The sequence below is a fragment of the Anas acuta genome, chromosome 9 (genome assembly GCF_963932015.1).
Source record: "Anas acuta chromosome 9, bAnaAcu1.1, whole genome shotgun sequence".
Classification (NCBI taxonomy): domain Eukaryota; kingdom Metazoa; phylum Chordata; class Aves; order Anseriformes; family Anatidae; genus Anas; species Anas acuta.
Genome location: NC_088987.1, coordinates 13,060,997 through 13,080,927, shown reverse-complemented (window position 1 = coordinate 13,080,927; position 19,931 = coordinate 13,060,997). Strand labels below are relative to the sequence as shown.

The window sequence follows — 19,931 nt, the reverse complement described above, 5'->3', positions numbered from 1 at the left end:
CATTTGTTAACCACCTACTAGCATCAGGCTCTCAGATGCCAAGCACATAATAGCACAGGTGTTAGAGCAGAACAAACCCAGCTACACATACGGCAGCAGGGAGGTGGGTAAGGGAAGGCGTTCTCTGACCTGGAACACCCATGGTCATTGTTGAAGGCTGGCTGTGCTGTAGGCCCTGTTGGTACCTTGATAACACTGATAAACCAAAGATTCAAGTGCTTCGTAAGTGATATTTGCTTATTCCCAGGAGGATGCCAGTGTATACTCCTGGCATGGAAGTAGCTGTTAAGAAGAACTTTCATAATAATTTAAAACTCCCGTAGGTCAAAGTACATGTACATAATTAACATCTTAAGACTAATGGCATTTGATTTCTGTCATATGAGGTGCACAATCACTTGAAATAAAGACTATTTCCTTCCTTGGTGTAAAATCCCATAGCTTCTACATTTATGTGCATTTATCTTATACTTTATTCCAGTTTCCTTAGAATTTATAAGCTATAGCATATCTGATAAATTTTAAGTTATCTGCCCTCACCTTACCATTCATTTTCAACAGCAGGTTTTATATTTTATATTTCTTCGTTTTATGCTTGCAGATTCCACCCTGCTTCCATTTGCCTTAAGGTAAATGTAACCATATGCTTGCTTACTGGTACCACTTTTTTTCCTTAAACTTTGTTTTCTTAAGGATTGAAAATATCCTCGGAAATGTTGTTCTGCCTTCTTAAAAAAAGGGTCCTACTAGGATTCTAAAACAAGTGCAGCTAGACCAATTCTGGGTGGGAATTTTCCTTAGGAGAGTCTGGCTTCGTTTTTTTTTAAATTTGTGCTAAATACCTCAGAAAGTACTTCCAGTTTCTAGGAGGTGGAAGACAAAGCAAAGAGACAAGCAAGCCTACGAAGATGACAGTTTACTGCACAAATAATTACAATCAAAACTTCAGAAAATTTAGTCTGTACACAAATTAAAAGATACCTTGAAAAGACCCAAACGCAGAAGCATTTATTTTAGCTGTTTTCTTATTTCTGGAACCCCTGCACAGCTAACATCTGATAGTTTCCCCTTTCTCATGTCATTAGCTGACAGTGAGCATAAGATACAATAAAAGAAGGAAACATCTATAGGTAATAGATACCACATTGGAACTTACTTGTTTAGATTGTTTTCCTACAGTTAGCTTGTGTTACTAACTCTTTACATATGACTTTACAAACAGGAGTTGGGGATAACCTCGGAGTTCCCCTAGTGCCATGGTGCTTGTTGCACACAGGCTGAGACAGTCAAAGCTGTAATGACCAAGGTAATGACCTTCATTTAGAAACAGCCTGACACCAGGGAAAGATGAAACATTCAGAGATGCTAAGCAGACAGCTTAGCTTGTATGTTCAACCACCCCTGCCAATTCCAAAGTCTCCTTAAAAGGCAGAGGAACATTTACTGCAGCTTACACCCCTCAGACGCATTCAGCAGGAAGCTTTGTGGAAGGACTGCAGCCTCTGCCCAGTGTAAACTGGGCAAATTGTCAGTCATTTTAAAACAAGTACATCCCTGGCATATAATCTGTCCTGGGCATATCAGGGTGATGTGGCTTTCCTTGTCCTTCAGGATCATCACTACATTGACCTTAAAGATAGTGTGGAAGGTACAGATGAGTTTTGCCATTGACAGAGAGGTGGTCCAGCAACTAGACCACTCCTTGCAGTGTAACAAATGCATCAGGGAATAGATTACAAAACCAGAAGCTAAATTGCTACTGAAGTTAAAACAAACAAACAAACACACACACAACCAGAACTCCATGTCATTCACTACATTTATTCTTATTTCTGGCTCAAGTCCCAGAGAGACATTTCCTCAAGAGGTTCATCTTAAAGTGTCCCTAGATGAGCATTTGAAATCTGAACTCAGGCCCTTGTTATTATGCTTTGTTGTCCTTGCTCAATTTCAGAGAAATTATTTGCAAAGCAAGGTTATTTTACTTACTTCCTTACATCTTTTGTGCAAAACCACCCAAATTCTTTATTGTGCAGACCTATCAGCTAATTACAGCACAGCAAACCTGACTCAGAGCAGCCTTAATATATAAGCTGCCATGCAGAGAGCTGCCACTACAAAAACCCAGATCTGTTTCTTGACCTAAGTATTCAACAACTGTCATTTACTGTCACATTCACAAGATCATTTTGGCATTTAATTCAGTGCATAACTATGGAAGCTTTCTGCACAATCAGAATTTTAAAGGACTGAAATAACTTCTCAGCCTACAGTCTATATATAACATGAAGGTAATGCAATTTTAAATCTGTATTACTCTACGTGAGCAACCAGCAGAACTTTTCTCAATGTTGAGATGCAACACCTTGTGCCAAGTTAAGCTATGTGTCCATGAATGATTCCCACGGTTACTTTATTAAAAAGCAGCAATTGGTGAGACAATTCATGTTTTACCGAACATAATTTGCAAACCATCTTATGAGCACTATAAACGAACTGTCATTGCCTTTATTTTAAAAAAGATACCAGTATTTAACTTTCTCAGATTTTCACAATTTGGAGATCAGAGCAGATTTAGTGTTTCAGCCTCTCAACATGAATTTGAAGCCACTGTCAGTCTTCATTACATGCTAAAGAACAGGCTGGGTTGAATGTAACTAGTGGGATTACTTGTTCCCCTAATTTTCAGAGCCAGCCCATCATGGCTGTACCCTTTTACAAAGGGGTGTATCTATAAACCAGGTCATTATTATCCATTTCATATGCATCATACCAGAATATCTACACAAGCAGTTTCTGGAGCAGTTAGTGGGAGCTGAGGGATTTGTGCTGTTCAACATCTGACTGAATGGGACACTTCAGTGACTACAGCCAAAACCCACAAATGCTGTAGGATTTATAGAGGGGAAGTGGTTCAGATATGAAAATGTATCACTTGCCACTAAATCAAACCTTAACATAGTTTCTAGGAGTCATCTGCACTTTGTTATTTTCCACTTTGTTATGTTACAGCAGCATTTCCATCCCCAGGCTTTCACCCTCCCCAGAGTGGGCTATGCCTCTGTCCAGTGCAAGAAGCACCCTGTGGGAAGCACATCCTTTTCTTGCAGCTGTACCTGAAAGTATCAGTTCCCCCCTAGGGACACCACAGAATATCAGCTGTTTGGTTCTATGTAACTTGTAACAGTACATGCTCTGAACCATGGCAAGCAGCTACTCAGCATGCATGGATAAGGTCCTCAGCCACCAACAATGACTTTTTTCTTTCCTACTTCACCCTTCCTTTAGCTCAGAGGTAGCATTTCTCCCTACAGTGTAGGGTATTAATGGTTATTGCAGGCTTTACAATAAGATAAACTATGCAGTTTCATCAGGAAGCCACCTTAAAAAAAGAAAAAAAAGAAGTTACACACCTAACCGTTAGCATGCACCTAGCACAAGCAAGAGCAGCCCACATTTACAGTATAAGTGTTCCAGTTCTCAGTTAGGAGTTACCACAAGAGCTGTGGACAGCTGAGGTTGTACTTGAAGGATTAAAATGTACTTCCTCAGAACACGATAGATAACATTATACCTTACAGCGCAGTTAAGCTGCGGGAAACTTCAGAAGACTTCTAGTTCAGTGTTGTGCAAGTACAGGATTGCATTTATGAATATTATGAATGAATATATATATGAAGATTAATACAATGGAAAAGTGCTCATTTCTTTGCAGTAACGCAAGCAGCTATTCCAAACAAACCAAGTAATAAATTTCAAGAGGCTACTAGGCACTATAATACAAGAATAGAGAAGTACACTGGATACAGATACACAGCTGGCTTACACACATCCATATGACACATCCTTATTTTGCCACTAACTTTTGCATCTTACACATACTACAGAGAATCACAGCTCGAGTTCTTTAATTTACACTGGCGTGACTGTCCTGGCTTCTGTGGGACCAGCCTGGCACAGCAGAAGGAATGTATTCTGCACCCTGCAGTCCTTTCCTCCAAAATGCAGGCATCGAGCTTCTTGCCAGAGCAGCTAGCTGCAAAAAGCCACAGGCCTTCAGTTTATCTGGAGCCATCAATACATATTTGTGGAAAAACACTAAAGAATGCTCAGGTTTCTCAACCCTACGTGCTTCAAGCAATTTAACAATTGTAAAGAATACATTTGTAAATGAGCATTAAATAAAAATTTTCTACAGACATCTGCTTCTTTTTTTTTTTTGCTGTAACCATACATACAGAAGTATGACTCATGCCCATGACAGGAGCCTGGAATTCCCATGTCCCAAGCTATAAGCCAAGACAGCACATTATCCAGTTTCCAGTCTCCTCCTGTTTTCAATCCAGTGTTTCCTCTCACCCAAACCTCCCTTCTGTACTATTTCACATTCTCAGTTTTAGAGATAGCTTTGTCTTCTTCCACTTTTTACACAAAGAAATAGCGACTGCTCGTCTCATATGGATTAATGACCATACCTGACAAGAACCCAGAGCTACAAGGTTTCCCCAAACTGTTTTTTGGGGAACACCATAGTTTAGAGGATTTACATATATAGAGAGACGTGTGTAACATCTCCTAATAACAGACATACATTATCCCTAGCCATCAAGCATGCAGTTAGCTGTAACTTACTCCCTGTGCAGGGAATTCTGCAAGGTAAAGCACACAGTGCATTGAATGTTGGGAATTCAACAGTATCCTCCAGAACTCTCTGCACGTGCCTCACAAATACTGCACATTTCTTTCCTTCCAATGAGCTGTGATATTCCAACAGCTACAAACAGCATCGGCCAGTTCTGTGCCTCAACTGGGAACACAATTAGTGCAACTGGATGTTAAATTTACATACAACAGGGACCTGGGACACATTCTCAGCTGGCATGCAACCATGGAACTCCTCCAGCTTCAGAGTAGATAGGTTAGTTAACATCATGGCTAAATCCAACCTGTAGTGCCTGGTGCTTTTGTTACAGCATTCGCTGCTCTCCCTGCCTTAAAGTGAAAAGGAAAACGAGATGAATTACAGATGCAGACAAAATCTTCCAAGCCACATTCAATTTAGTTTCTTTATCATCACTTAGTCCAGATACCATGAAATGTTCAACTGCACAAAGGCACAGACTCAGATGTCATATATTAATGCTATCTATTATGTGCCTTTGGGAAAGGGGGGCTGCTTACCTTCTCCCAAGCTGCATATTTCTAACATCTGCTATTTTAATGCAATTTAAAAAGATTTCTGAGCTCTGGAGCAAAGAGCTCATTGGACAACAGAACCCCACAGAGCCTAAATTAGGTGTTTCAGGTCACAGAAATCTCTTATTTCAGCCTTTTTAGAGGCACACAATACCTGTGGAGAAAGTTCAGATTGTTTGCACTTAGCAACAGACAATATAGAAGGAAGGAGGGTTTATTTAAAGCTACGTTTTACACGTAAAGAGAAGATACAACTGTTTAAAGACATTTAACACAAAACTCAGGGTGCTTTTTTAACCCCTTTCTTGGCAGGAATGGGAGGAATCTGTGCCACGTGAACTGACAGGCATCTGCTGTGGACACATCCCTTCCCTGTGCACAAGGCTAGTAACACTGTGCAAGGGGGCAAAGAAAAGGTAAAAATCCTACCTCGGGCTTACATGTACGGCTTGGGACTTTTGCACCAGAGAAAGCTTTTATCAGAACTATATCCACACAAACGAACAAAAGGGCTGAAGAGAGACCGGTGCTTTTGGTGTGCTTGCCTTCGAGACAAACGCATCTTGACTTGCACCAGGATTTGTCACCTCAGTGCCTCAACAGGCACTGGCACAGGAGCTTTAGCTAAAATAGCCCCATCTCGTGACTCCTAGTAGTATTACACGGGACTGATTCAAGTGAGTGTTTTGTTTTACGTTGGCGCTTTTGAACTAAATGATTTCTCAGACTGTAAGAGCTCCCCTTACCTTGTTCATCACGAACACATTTCTAGCATACGGACAGCAGATAGCGTGAGGAGATCTGTTATCAGGAGACCACCGCAGAAGCAATTCCCATGAAATTGCAGAGTCCCTGCAGAGCCCAGGCCCAGTGCTCGCAGCCAGGACTGCCCTCCACGTGCCTTTCCCTGTCTGTGTATGTGCAGAATGTGCTCCCCAGCTATTGCGGGTAAATAACTCCCAGAGAAAGTACCGGCTCCCTGCAGGCAAGATCCGCTCTTAATAAATTCCTGGTACACAGCCCCCCTTCAAAACAGTGGGGAAAGAGTAAAACAACTCAAATGCAGAGAAACAGCAGCCAGGCTTACGGGGCAGTGCCCACCACCCCGTGACCCTTCCCCACACGGGTCCCCCTGGCTCCATGCTGCTGTCCAGGAGCAGTCAGACCTCGCACCGTGGCAATGCCCCTTCAGGGCAAAGCACTGTCTGAAACGCTTGGCTGGGTTTGCCTTTTGTCCTGGAAACATGGACTTAATCATGAAAATCTGACACTACTGAAGTCAGCGGTTTTGATCTCATTTGTTTGCGCACATAATTCAGAGAGGCTGTATCTGATTTTGTTGGTTCCCACTAACAGCCAGTGCAAAATGACAAGGTATCGATGCTATCTGAATTCTTTCCTCATTACATCAAACTTAAGAAAACATGCCGAGGCAATTTGCACTTGTGACATAATGAGTGTCAATTGCTACAAAGGAAGCAGAGACAATCTGAGAACCAAAGGATGTGAGGATTAAAGTGATTCTCTCAGACACCCACTTTTATCTTAACTAGGAGGATTCTTGCTAGTCCACCACACTGCAAGCACAACCCTGAAAAACTCAGTTGGGTAGCAATGCCTGATCTCTCATGTGTTTTGCAGTGCAAGGAAGCATTAAAAAGATCTGGTTCCCCTTAAGAAGCCACAGGACCGCTGTGCCCCTTTTCAAGTACTGACAATGACCCCCCACATTCAGCACCAACAAAAGCTCAAGCTTTTCCCCAGTGCACCAGTCTCCATTCTCAGTTCCTCTGTGCTCTTCCTGAGCTCCCCCGCCACACACATCTTTGTATGTCTTCTCTCTCACGTTGCTTTTGTAAAAGAAACACCCCTTTGACTTCTGAGAAAGCTCCTCTTTAGCCCCCCAAGTTTGCAGCAGCAGTAACCCGCTCCATCTGTGAGGGGTCAAATACTTTATCAGTGATGGACAGACAGCATCACTCCTTGGGGCTACGCTGCTCACTGTGCAAGACAACAAACCAGCAGCGCTTGTTTTGTCTACGCTGCATCTCACACACAACACAAAGCTCTGGAGGGGCAGAAACCCCACACATCTCCCCAAAGCCCAAGACCTGTTTGCATCCTGCAGCAAGTCCTCACCTGCTTGCTCGTGGCCTCCAAAAAAGCTAATTTAAATCTTGCTTAGTTAAATTTTTTAGTCTTTGCAATATAAATCTGCAAAATGCACAGCAGCATGAGCTTAGATCAAACACTTGTTATTGTTTTGTTAGGTGCGGCAGATTGTTTGTAAAACGGGGATAGGCTGAAAATCTGTGTCATTCCAAATAGCAGTTACTGATAAGAAAGTTTCCCTAATGTTTTTGACATCTCATTTCTACTGTTTTATCTATCTTGTTCTCTTGTTAGGAGACTTACTTTTAGACTAAGAGCTCTTAATGCAGGTATCACCACTTTCTGTACATATCTACAGCACCCAGCAGACCAGCTTTTAGCCAAAATACCCATGGTGAATCCACTTGCTGCATCTAACCTACATGCATCTGGTACAGTGAGCAGGAGTCCTGGGGTATAGTGCATTTCCAAGCTAAAAATCAAGGACTCCCCATTCCTTTCCTACATGAGGAAGCATTATTACCCTGAGCTTATAGGTTTGGAACAGGTAGGTTAGAAAGTTTGCCTCCAGACTGTTCAGAAAGCCCTTAGTAGAGCCCAGGGCTGACCTCACATCCTGCCTCCCAGCCAATCCTTCAGGCAGGGGCCTTTATTACTTCTCTCCAGTAGGATCTATGACTTTTCCCCAGAAAAACTATAGAAGCTGTTATCGTTTCTGCACAAGTACTTCCATGCATGATGTTGACAGAAGAAGGAAGAAAATAAGACAGTGGGGAGTAAAGTCAGAGGAGGCAGCATATGATAGCTGTCAAAACCGTTCAGAGCTGAGATCCCCAGTTTTACACATCCAAGGAACTGAGTCAGCTTCCTTCCAGTAAGTATGTGCTGGGGACCACTGAACACTTCTAAGGTCAGCACAGGCCGGATACTGGCCTTAACTACAGCAGCACAGGCAGCTTTCAGCAGCCCTTACATTAACCATTCTCCAGGTGCTGACCAATCTGTTCCCAGCCCTACTCCAACTTTGTTATTTTTAATAACTTAACCTAGAAGGAATTCTTACATTCATCCCTTTCCATAATAAGTCAGATTCCAACCGTTTGCTTCAACTGATATTTACGGCTGAAAGCCTGTCAGACGCGCTTACTAGTAAACATTCATTACTCTGAAAAAAGAAATCCCTTTCTGTTGATGCACTGGATTTCCGCACTCCAGGTGGTCAGCTTCATGCCACCCAGACATTTCATGCCAAGGAACAATTTTTGAATTCTGGGACTTCAAATATTAGAAAAAAAGCACAAAAAAATGCTGTTTTCAGTGATCTACATAGCCTCCCTCAAACAGCCATCAATGTTTTTAGGTAGTAAATGCACAAGACCGTAAACCACAGATCCACTCTGTTGTATCACATTACAGTTTAGCTCTAAAAAAATAAATCCCTCCTCCTCACTTCCAGCTGTTTCACTGGGGAAATGCTGCACTTGGACCTCAGGAGGGGACAAAGAGCTCTTGGGGCCTTGTGCTGGCTTCTCACCCCTGCACCCTTTCAGCCTGTACCTGCCACAAAGCCCCATGGGTGACTAAGGCAGTCCTGGTGGCCACAGCCACCTTACTCACCCACTTGATGGAGCAGGGCACGATCAGCAGCTCTGACACCATTGCTCCTCTGTAATTGATGGAATTACAAGGGGGACCTCAGTGTGGGTGCCCACAAAGGGCCTCTGCTGGAAGAGACCTCTGAGCCAACTCCAAGGTGCTCTCTCCATCTTTTTCACCCTGGAACAAAAAGAACCAGTAAGGTGAAGCTTCCCCACTTCTCTTATTTCCTCAAGTTTCATGGTTGGTTGTTAGAAGAGGAAAACCCAGCCTTATGAGATTTTTGGGGTGTTTGGTGCACTCCACACTCAGGCTTCCAAATGGAGGTCTGGCAGGCTTTCCAACACGCCAGTCTCCAACATCAAAATCTAGTTGGTGGCAGTAGCAAATGCTGATCAATGCTGATAAGCACAGCTTCAGCAGTCTAGATTCAGAATGATCACAAAACATCCCTCTTAAAGCTCTTCCCAACATCTGCGCTTCTTAAAGTCACAATCAAGGGTTGCTGAATGTTCTGTTCCTGACATTTTTCCTAAAAAAACGTGATGTCAGCACTGTGATGAAAGGGGCTGAAAGGGAGAGGCCACTAGCAGAAGTAGTCTGCACAGCTCGTGATTCTTGAAGAGACTGATGAACTCAAACTAATACCTGCATGTGGATTGTAAGCAACTAAATTTAAGAGCTCTGGTATTTCATGGGTTGCTTTCATCTGCTATGAGTCTAAAACTACATTCACCAACTTAGACATTTAGATTCAATACTTCAAGCGTCCAAAACTCCCCTACTACTCTTTCCTGAAGCAAGGATATGGATTTTCTGTAATGGAAATAGACAAAGTGAAAAACATCAGAATGCTTCTGCTTCAGCTGCCACATCCCTTCCCACATGCAGTGGGTCAGGGCAGCAAGCTCTGCAACTTTCCCATGAACTAAAAGTAGCAACCTTGGAGCAGAAGTATTGAGTGTCACTGATGAGGCTGAGAAAGTTTTGTTAGGAAAGAGAAGATACCATTTGACACATGGACCAGCAGCAGTGATGTGGAAATTAGAGACCCAGACATATGCTTTCTAAAATTATCCCTGAAATTAAAACCAAGGGCAACATACTTAAAATACTCTTACAGTGAGCCTGCATACAGCCTGCATGTATGCTGCAGGACTGCAGTCTGAACAGGACTTGCAAATCAGCCTTCCCTGAATCAGACCAGGAATCTGCCTTCGGATCAACACTGAACTCCAGCCCCCAGCCCCTTCCCTACATCAAGCACCAGTGCCTGCAGTGCCACACGTTGTCACTGCTGGAGTGACACATGTGGACATACCTTTGGTACCTCCTGTTTCATGCCAGACCAGCCGAAGTATTCCACATTTATTTTATTGTTACCTAATTGACATTCCTCCCCCCCCAGGAGCCAGAACATTTGTTTAGTAGAATGCAATTTCCAAACTGGAAAAGGTTGGTTTCCTGGTTGGCCTCCCAAGGAGGAAAGAAGTCTCAGTAATTCTGTCATCTCTGGCTTTCTCCCCCACATCATTCACCACCTGGCAGTCCACCCTGAGCTAGCAGAGGGGAGCACAACCCCTCCTGGGACTCAGTAGTGCCAGGCCAATAGCAGCCACATGAAGACAAGGCAAAACATGGGCACCAGTTAACCAGTACAGCACTCAAATGTTTACTCAGCTCTTCTCAGTCATACCTTACCCTGCGGAACAGGTAGCACATCATATCTCATGCCATACAGGAAGCAGACAAAATCTGTAGACCTTTTTACACCAGAGAAGATAAAATCCACAAGTGCCAGTGAAGCAGCACAAGGTAGCAAACAGCAGCTTCACAAGTATTCTTGTTTGTTTTGTGTTTTGTTTTTTTGTTGTTGTTTTTTTTTTTTTTTTTTTTAAACCAGCCATTCCTTCCTTTACCCTTATTTATAAAAGCCTTTGGATTCAAATAGTTTGCTAGTGTCAAAACAAGAGACATTGACATCAAGAGTGCATCTGCAGTGGTTTGATCTGCAGCTACCTTACACCACTTGCGCTCCAGTGATACAGCCCAAAGAAATGCTGATTCTTCTCAAGGCTGCTGCTTTGCTGGGGAGCACAGGAGAGGTCAAATTCAGTTCTCACTGTACATGAAACATGCGAACAAGCTTATAGTGATCATGCAACAATAGGATCAGCCCTGCTGTGGACAGCCATAAGCTGAGGATTTGGGTCTCCGGCTTCTAGAGGACAGGTATGCCCTTCCACCCCCACATGTGCATACACAGGGAAGAAGAATTCATCAGTATTGGCAAAAATCAAGTGCTTGATAAAAGATTTTGATGGCAAGAGCAGTGACTTAGAGCATCTCACATGAAAAAGCATGAGGATAGAAACAGTGACACCTGTGGAGGAAAAAAAAAAGATTAATGGATGCATTAAGGATGGCCTCATTAGCCTAGCAGGGGGAGCAGCAATAAGCAACCCAGGTTGAGTAAACACACGTAGGAGCTACATAGGTAGTTTGGGTAATCAGACCACATATGCCCTGCTCGAAAATTAAGCTTTTCATGAGGTCACTGAGGAATGAACTCTGCCATCAAGCCTGAAAGGACAGAACAAATAGCTAAACCACAATGAGTCGTGTATTCCCTTCAAAAACTAATGTGCAGAAGGCACAACACGATCTCATGCTAATGCTGCAGTTAGCTGCATTAGGACTAGACCCTCAGGCTTCACAGTTCAGGTTGCATCTATTTTGATTTGGTGTTCTTGAGTGCAAGCGCTGAGTTTGCCCTTTGTGCTCAGGTTGTTAACCTACAAGAAACTACCGTGCTCTTTACTGATGAATTCAGACGCTGCTGGTGCAAGAAGGTTAAAGAGTGGGATAATGAACTTTTTCTGACCCTGCAGACTCTGAAACAGCAATATAACTAAGTACGTGAGATGAGGCTTAGGTGATCTGAAACACAAGCAGGAAACGCACTCCCTCTCTCCAGAGAGGGAGCTGGGGATTACCTTTCTCCTGACTAACCATAACCTGTTACCACCCTGAAGTAGCAGTTTGTATAAAGTAGCATAATACCTGAATATTTCATATCAAAACACTCCCAAAAGCTAACACAGAACTCATACTCTGTACAACACACCCAACTAAAGCCACAATCAGTCCTTCAGCAGCACATACACTGGGCAACAAAACCATCCTAGAGCCCTTACACCTATGAGTGAAGCTGTCTGATTAGGGGATCTGTCTCAGTGTCACTGGATAGGGGTGTCATCCCTGGCACGAGCTCATTTCCAGCAGCACAAGCAGTTGTCATCCTTACCCTCAGAGGCCCACCAGAGCTGTCACCCGACATCTACAGTAAGGAAAAGAGCCAGACTAACAATCCTTTAATTTTGGCCATCTGAGCATGCACTACAAAGCTTTTGCTGAAAGCAGACAATCTTTTTCCCTCTTGTATTCAGCAACAGAAGAAACAGCCAGTAAACTCCACTGCTCTTCCCTGACTACTTGTTATACAACATGGCCAAGACCCCTAGGGCACGCAGTACTGCACGTTTGCACCTTCTGCAATGCTTCAGCCCTTCAATAGAGGCCAGATCCAGAGACACCACTAGCATTTGTTGCCTTTAGGATTTAGTGGCTAGTGAAGCAGGAAGATGCTATGGAAGAAAACAGGAGCTGTTTCAAAGAATTAAGACACAGATGACAGGGAACCAAAATCCTTCCAACTGACATCATCCTCAAGTTTTTCCAGCAAAAGCCAAGGCTTGCATTTGACAAGAGGATCTCAGTTCTCATGGAGCCCTTCAAGGCTTGGGCAGGCATGATAAAGCAAGCAGGTAAATACTCAGGTCTGGCTCTAGGCTCTACTTTTCTTTATAAAAATTCAGTCTCCAGCTCCAGTTCTGATTTTCTTCCCATTTCTTAGTATTTCTGTCACTCTGAATGAACTATGTGCTATTGATGTATGTGCCCGGTGTAAAGATTAATAGAAGAACCACAAATCAAGAGAGGTTAATTTAATTGCCTTCCACAGGTGCTCCGCAGTATTTCATGCAACCAATGGTCAGGAATATTTTATGAGTCCCCTTGTGTAGAACTAATGACAAGTACTGCTGCTCAGCCTCAGCTCCTGCTCAAACTCCAGATTACAGAGAAGAGGCTGGAGAGGGGACAGAACAAGACAGGGAAGATGACAAAGGGGCTTCGCCCATTTTTTAATGCAGAGCAGAGACAACTCAGGATGACTGACAAGTGCACAGTCCTCTCATTTTAAACTGAGAAGGATGCTCACACCAAGGGTTCGGGAAATGGTGCCATTACTTTTGACTCATAAGATGGGAGAAGCAGTATTTGTGCAGTGGAATTTACTTCATTGCCTCAGTTCTTTCAAGATTAAGAGCTAAACCTGATATTTACTTCTCATACATGTATGTGGATAACCCAGCACCATGAAATTCCTTCACCTAATTTGAAAGAAAGGAAAGCAAAGACAACCAGTGTCTTCCAGCTCGTATAAGTAACAACAGGGAAAAGCATTAGCAGAAGCTCTGCCACTACACGAAAAGGACAAAAGATATCAAAAAATAATTTAAATCTGAGGACAGTGAAGGAGAGCTGCAGAAGGCTGCTGTCTGCCTGCGTAAACCCTCACCATGTTCAGGGAGGTCGTGGTTTTGTCCATCCCTGACAGGGTGACTACACACTTTCTGGAAGTATTCAAACCACTTTGAGACATCTGGCTGGACACCGCTACCCCGGAGAGGAGACAAATGGTTGAAACATGTTGTCCCCAAGAAGGACCGTATACCATAAAGGATTGAAGGCCAGAACTTAATACTGTCTGTAAGAATTCAAACAAAATATTCAGAAACAGTGTGTCAGAAAGGCAGCTTGTCAGCTGGCAATCAGCTTTAGGATTTCACATCTCTGAATGACAGGGTCTATGCAAATACATTTTTGTACCTTTTTACCTCAGCCCTGCAGCAGATTTAGAGCTCTGCTTATGATACAGAAACTTTTACAGGTCACACTGAGACTGCCTTTTTTTTCCCCTGGAACTTAATATAAATGCCAGTTTCAGCATGCAAATTAACTGTGAGGCCAGCTCTTTGACGAGCCTGCTATCCTCAATTCCCAGAATCCGAGGAGAGTCAAAGCATCCATAAAGGCAAAAGATCAGAATATATTAGAAAATGGATGATTACCATGATATGAAACCCTGATACATTCAGAACTAACTGTCTGCACGAAGCATCACAACAGCGAGAGCAGGTGCTGTCACTGCTGTTTGGTGCCCTCTCCTGGCGCCAACACAGTGAGACTATTTGGGAAATCCTACCTGGATAACAACATTTCATTTCCACTGACGCCCAAAGATCCGTTCTAGGCTGAAACCAGTAAAGCCACATATTAGAGAAGATAATCTTATCAGATAAGCAGTTATTCTATCTGTGGTGTAAATGCCTGAAGTAACTAGGAAAATAAAATTAACATTCACACTTTTAAGGAAAAGGTACAGCATTGAAGAGGCTTTCAGGGTAGTAGGGCATAACTGCATTATCTGAGCATTCCCTAGGCTCCCAACCTTAGATGCTATCGCGCTGGGGAAACTTGGTGTGCTAGCTCTAAGGAACACCACGGAGCGTAGAGTGGAGTGGAGACACCACGGCTAGGCTCTGTAATCAGGTGGGGCCTCGATTGTTCTTGTGCACAAAGCTGCACTTTTTGCCACCCTAAGCCAAAGACCTGTCATGTTTTGACAAATGCTGTACCCTAGTGTACTTTTTGCTCATTATAATATAATTATAATACCAAAACACACCTCCATCCCAAAAGCTACCCGCCTCCAAGGTGCGACCACCCCTCACTGAGCATGCGCTCTGAATTTCTCGGAGCCTATTACTTTAAACGGAGACGGGAAAACTTTACACCAATCATAACTAAGATATGCTTGACTAGAGCCACTCAAGCTCCACCTAAAAGGTAGAAAATAATATAAATTGGCCCAAGAGAGAGGGGATGTTAGGGAAGATACCATCGGCAGGGGAGATACCATCCCAAGGACATACAACATCCTTAGGACCTCCTGACTCCTGGGATCAGTCGACGGGCTGAGCCTCTCTTCCCCCCCCTTTGGGACGCCTATAGAACCCGCACCTAGAACCCGCACCTAGAACCCGCACCTAGAACCCGCACCTAGAACCCGCACCTAGAACCCGCACCTAGAACCCGCACCTAGAACCCGCACCTAGAACCCGCACCTAGAACCCGCACCTAGAACCCGCACCTAGAACCCGCACCTAGAACCCGCACCTAGAACCCGCACCTAGAACCCGCACCTAGAACCCGCACCTAGAACCCGCACCTAGAACCCGCACCTAGAACCCGCACCTAGAACCCGCACCTAGAACCCGCACCTAGAACCCGCACCTAGAACCCGCACCTAGAACCCGCACCTAGAACCCGCACCTAGAACCCGCACCTAGAACCCGCACCTAGAACCCGCACCTAGAACCCGCACCTAGAACCCGCACCTAGAACCCGCACCTAGAACCCGCACCTAGAACCCGCACCTAGAACCCGCACCTAGAACCCGCACCTAGAACCCGCACCTAGAACCCGCACCTAGAACCCGCACCTAGAACCCGCACCTAGAACCCGCACCTAGAACCCGCACCTAGAACCCGCACCTAGAACCCGCACCTAGAACCCGCACCTAGAACCCGCACCTAGAACCCGCACCTAGAACCCGCACCTAGAACCCGCACCTAGAACCCGCACCTAGAACCCGCACCTAGAACCCGCACCTAGAACCCGCACCTAGAACCCGCACCTAGAACCCGCACCTAGAACCCGCACCTAGAACCCGCACCTAGAACCCGCACCTAGAACCCGCACCTAGAACCCGCACCTAGAACCCGCACCTAGAACCCGCACCTAGAACCCGCACCTAGAACCCGCACCTAGAACCCGCACCTAGAACCCGCACCTAGAACCCGCACCTAGAACCCGCACCTAGAACCCCTGTAACACCTGTGTATTTCATGCATACTAGCTTGCTTTTGCAGATAGTCACTATCACCGGCAATCCAAAAGAACCTGATTATCTGTTGCTGTAATAAACCATACTTGATTGCATTGTGATAGCTCTCATTAATGCAACTAGGGTGAGGGTGGTTATCCGTGATAGTTCAGTGTTCTGAATCTAACCAGACCCCCAGACGGTTAATACGTTTTTGGTGAATGTCTGAGCGGACCCCCAGGTGGTTATTACGTTTTTGGTGAATGTCCGAACGGACCCCCAGTTTTGGTGAATGTCCGACTGGTTCAGTACTCTGAATCCAACCGGGCCCGTAACGGTTAATCAGCTACACCCCTTTAACACGACACTATCAGTGTCTTATGCTTATTTTCTCTTGGTGTAGAAGGATCTTCTACAATTATCATTTAGGAGAAAAACAAAAGCTCTCTGCTCCCCAGAAGAGCAGTTTTATTTATGTAACAGGCTTTTTAGCCTCCTTAAAAGGAAACAAAGTCTTGTGAAACACTTCTGACTAGAAACAAGCCATACAATTATTTTAGTACTTATCCTCAACCAGGAAGTCATGCAAATGAAGTCCCCACCAGAAAATTTTCTTATACTACATTTAACATTGAACTACATTTCAGCTGGATCATTTTGCCCAAAAATGGACATTGGACAATAGACATTTTTAGATAAAATGGACATAAAGCCCTGAACCAGTTAAATATCTTTAGGAGAGGTAGATGCAAGCCATGAGGTTTAACTAAAAAGCTTACAAAACGGGCATGATTCCCTATACAGAATCCTCTTCCAGTTGAAAGGCTATATGGAAGATTACTTTAGAGCATTGGGATTTCACTGAATATTAATGTATGACCAACCAATCAATACTAGCAAAATCCTAGACTCAAACACACAGCAGGAGCTCACAGACCTGACGTATTAGTGTTTACACTTCAGTATATTACCTCCTGTCTATAAAGCAAAGCCAGTTTCAAACATAAAATTTAAAAACAGCAAAAATTTTAGAATCTACCTATCATTAATCCCTTTGATATGAATTACAGGGACATTACTTAGAACTTAGCTCCTGTGTTTAATTATAATTAATATATTATAACCACAATAAATGAGTGATTAGAAGCAAAACCTTGTTTTAATCAGAACTTTAAAAATATTCTTAATGCAGTTGTTGAAAAATTGATTAATAATCCAGACCAATAGCAACAACTTTTATTCATAGGCATTTACAAACAAAAGTCATTAGCTGAAACATATGGCAAATTCACAATTAGTAAAATTGTATTTCAATGAATCAAAAGTTAACTGGCAGAACTGGCTGTCATGATGAACAGCTCCACTGAGTTCAAGAGTGGTTAGACATCAATTTTTAGCTACATCGAGAGTTACACAGATATCTGAAAACTAAAGTGAGTTTTGAAAGAAAATCTTGTTTCACATCTAAATCGGCATCTAACCACCCAGCTTATAAAAAATAATCTTTTGCACACCTTACACCCAACATCATCTTCAAACACCACCTAACCATACAGGACATGGATGTGAATGCATCATGGCCCCATCCAGAACTTACTGCTCATGTTTCTCTGGGCTTACCTGTGACCCCATGCACTGCAGCAACATCCGGAGAACTTCACCTCGGGTCCATGATCTCTCAAGGGCAGGTGCTGTACAAACAGAAGATGCCAAATACTTATGACTTATGCTTGAAACACATTACAGCCAGCTCACCCACTCATGTCTTCATTAAACTGCTCGCATCAGCTCCACCTTCACACTCAGGCCCAACCACCTGAGCTCCATGAGAACCCAGATCACACCTTGTACCAACAGCACACTTCAGGAAAAATAACCCTGGCCTCAAGGAGCTTGCATCACCTGCAACAGGTGCAAGAGAAGGAATGATATGATGGGAAGTCACACAATGGACAAGTTTTTGGGAAAGATGTTCACTTGATATTCACAATCCCAACTCTGTCTTAGGTTCTTTTCACATGAACAGTTACCCTCTCTGGACATTCTTAAAGCTGGTTTCCCTCTTACCCCACAGATTCCCCTAAAGAAATGGTGATTTTAGGCCATGGTAGGCTGCAGCACTCAGATTTTCTGCTCTGACTCTCCCTGGGGCCTGCAGAGAGCCCCTGCTCTTGAGCCTGCAGATCCCCAAGCTGAACACAGAAATAGTTTAAGAAAACTTCTTATAAATCTGCTTTAAGTTAAAATATGCCTAACAGCACAAAAGTAGAGGTACCTCACCGTGTTGAAACGTACAGTTCAGCCTGGAAACCTCTCTCTGAGGTCTAAAACAAAGCCTGAGGGCCTGGCCCACGCAGAAAAACTCACAGGCCCTCCCACCGGGCCTAGGGGAACACAGCCATGCCACAGCTGGACAAAGGATGGCTTTTGCAGGCCAGACATTAAGAAAATTTAAATATTTGAATTGTCTCAATGCTATATAGCTACAGGCCAGCCCAACCTTCCTCCAGCACACTGACACCCTCACCAGGGGAAAATGGAAAAAGCCAAACCCACCCCTCGCAGTGAGCTGGCCTGAGGCAAGCTGGCAGGTGAGGCACATCCTGATGGCTGCACAGACATCCAGCAGCAGCCACAGCCTCTGCCAGCGAGGCAAGCAAGAAGCAGGCTGTTGGATAGTAGTCATTCCCTGACAGGAAGGGTCTGCAACTTCAGGGACCCTTGGTGGAAGACCACATTTACTCTTCGAACTTAGAAGTCAGCCATCATTGCACACTAAGACTGCCTTTCTTGAAGAGTACAGCAGAAGATGTCTCTAACAGAATATTCAATAAATACAGGGAATTTGAAGCAAACTGCAGCTTGGCTGTTTCGTGGAAGAACCCTACAACTCCAAGCAAATGAGATATGAAGTAGGTATGTGGTTTATTTTGGCACCGGGCATATGCGGGATAGCTCCCAAAGGCATGCACACCCTAACACAGCAACTTGCTTTGGTTATATGCAGTAAAGAGTTACATATGCATGAAGTTTCCCAATATACATATTCATAACCTATCCCCGCTTTGTATTAAAGTTAGCTCCAGTAAGTCATTTCCATAAACTCCTCCCATCTGTGCTTGCACAATGCCTGCTGCTGGTGGTCGTCAGGGGGTGGTGGGGATGAAGGCTGATAACTCTTCTTCATCACCACTTGCTGACCCCCTGCCTTTGTACAGACTCAGCTGCTCCTTGGCTCTTGTCCATACCATAAGGTCGTCTCAGCTAGTTTTTGAGACAGGTTCCCCATTTTTGTCAGGAAACATCCCCTGTGAGGGGCCCCAAGACTCCTTGTGTCAGTTAATTCGTACAATAGTAAGCAAAGACACTCAGCAATATCTATTTTAAATGCAATTAAGCAAGCCTCCATTCTTCCATTCCTGGCTTTAATAATTATGATTGTTTTATTTTGAAATCATTAATGCAATTAAGCAAGTCCCCATTCTTCTATCTCTGGCTTCATGGTGAGGGGGTAAAATACTGGAATAAGAGTTACTTGCAAGATCTAGGAACACAAAATGCCAGACCTCCCATGTTTCTACTGCAGATTTCTATAAGAATCACCCCATAAGTCTCCACCAGAACACTATTTCTGTGTACTTAGGTTCCTCCACAACATCTGAGGGAAGCCTCTCACACCCTGGAGATCAAGCCAGGCTGGAACACAAGTAGGTGGTACATGAGGTTTGTATTAACTCTCACATGTCCAAACAAAAAGGTGTCAAGCACTGAAAGTCAATGGAGAAGTTTCCTACAAATGCAGTTTAATTGCAAACACATTCCTTGTCTTTCATTAGATACTTAAAGCAACATTGCATTTGCACAATACCAGATGCAGTCCTTTTGAGAGGGCCCAGAGTCACTGACCCTCCCAGAGAACATTGTTCATATGATGCTGCAGAAGTTACAGAGATGCCTGACCTTAGAGCCATGTTATCCAGTAGGTCAAAAGGATTTAGCTCTGTGAGGAAAAGTA

General features: G+C 43.9%; 1 protein-coding gene across 1 annotated transcript in view; it reads right to left on the bottom strand.

Annotated features, from left to right (window-relative positions):
* The window catches only part of LOC137861127 (glypican-5-like), a 418,126-nt gene extending 400,519 nt beyond the window's left edge, over positions 1-17,607 (bottom strand). The window contains exons 1-2 of the mRNA XM_068692225.1: positions 17,537-17,607; positions 8,926-9,084 (exon numbers count right to left, since the gene is read on the bottom strand). The gene's annotated coding sequence lies outside the window, so the exon portion shown is untranslated. The remainder of the gene's footprint in view (positions 1-8,925; positions 9,085-17,536) is intronic.
* Positions 17,608-19,931: the final 2,324 nt, after the last annotated feature.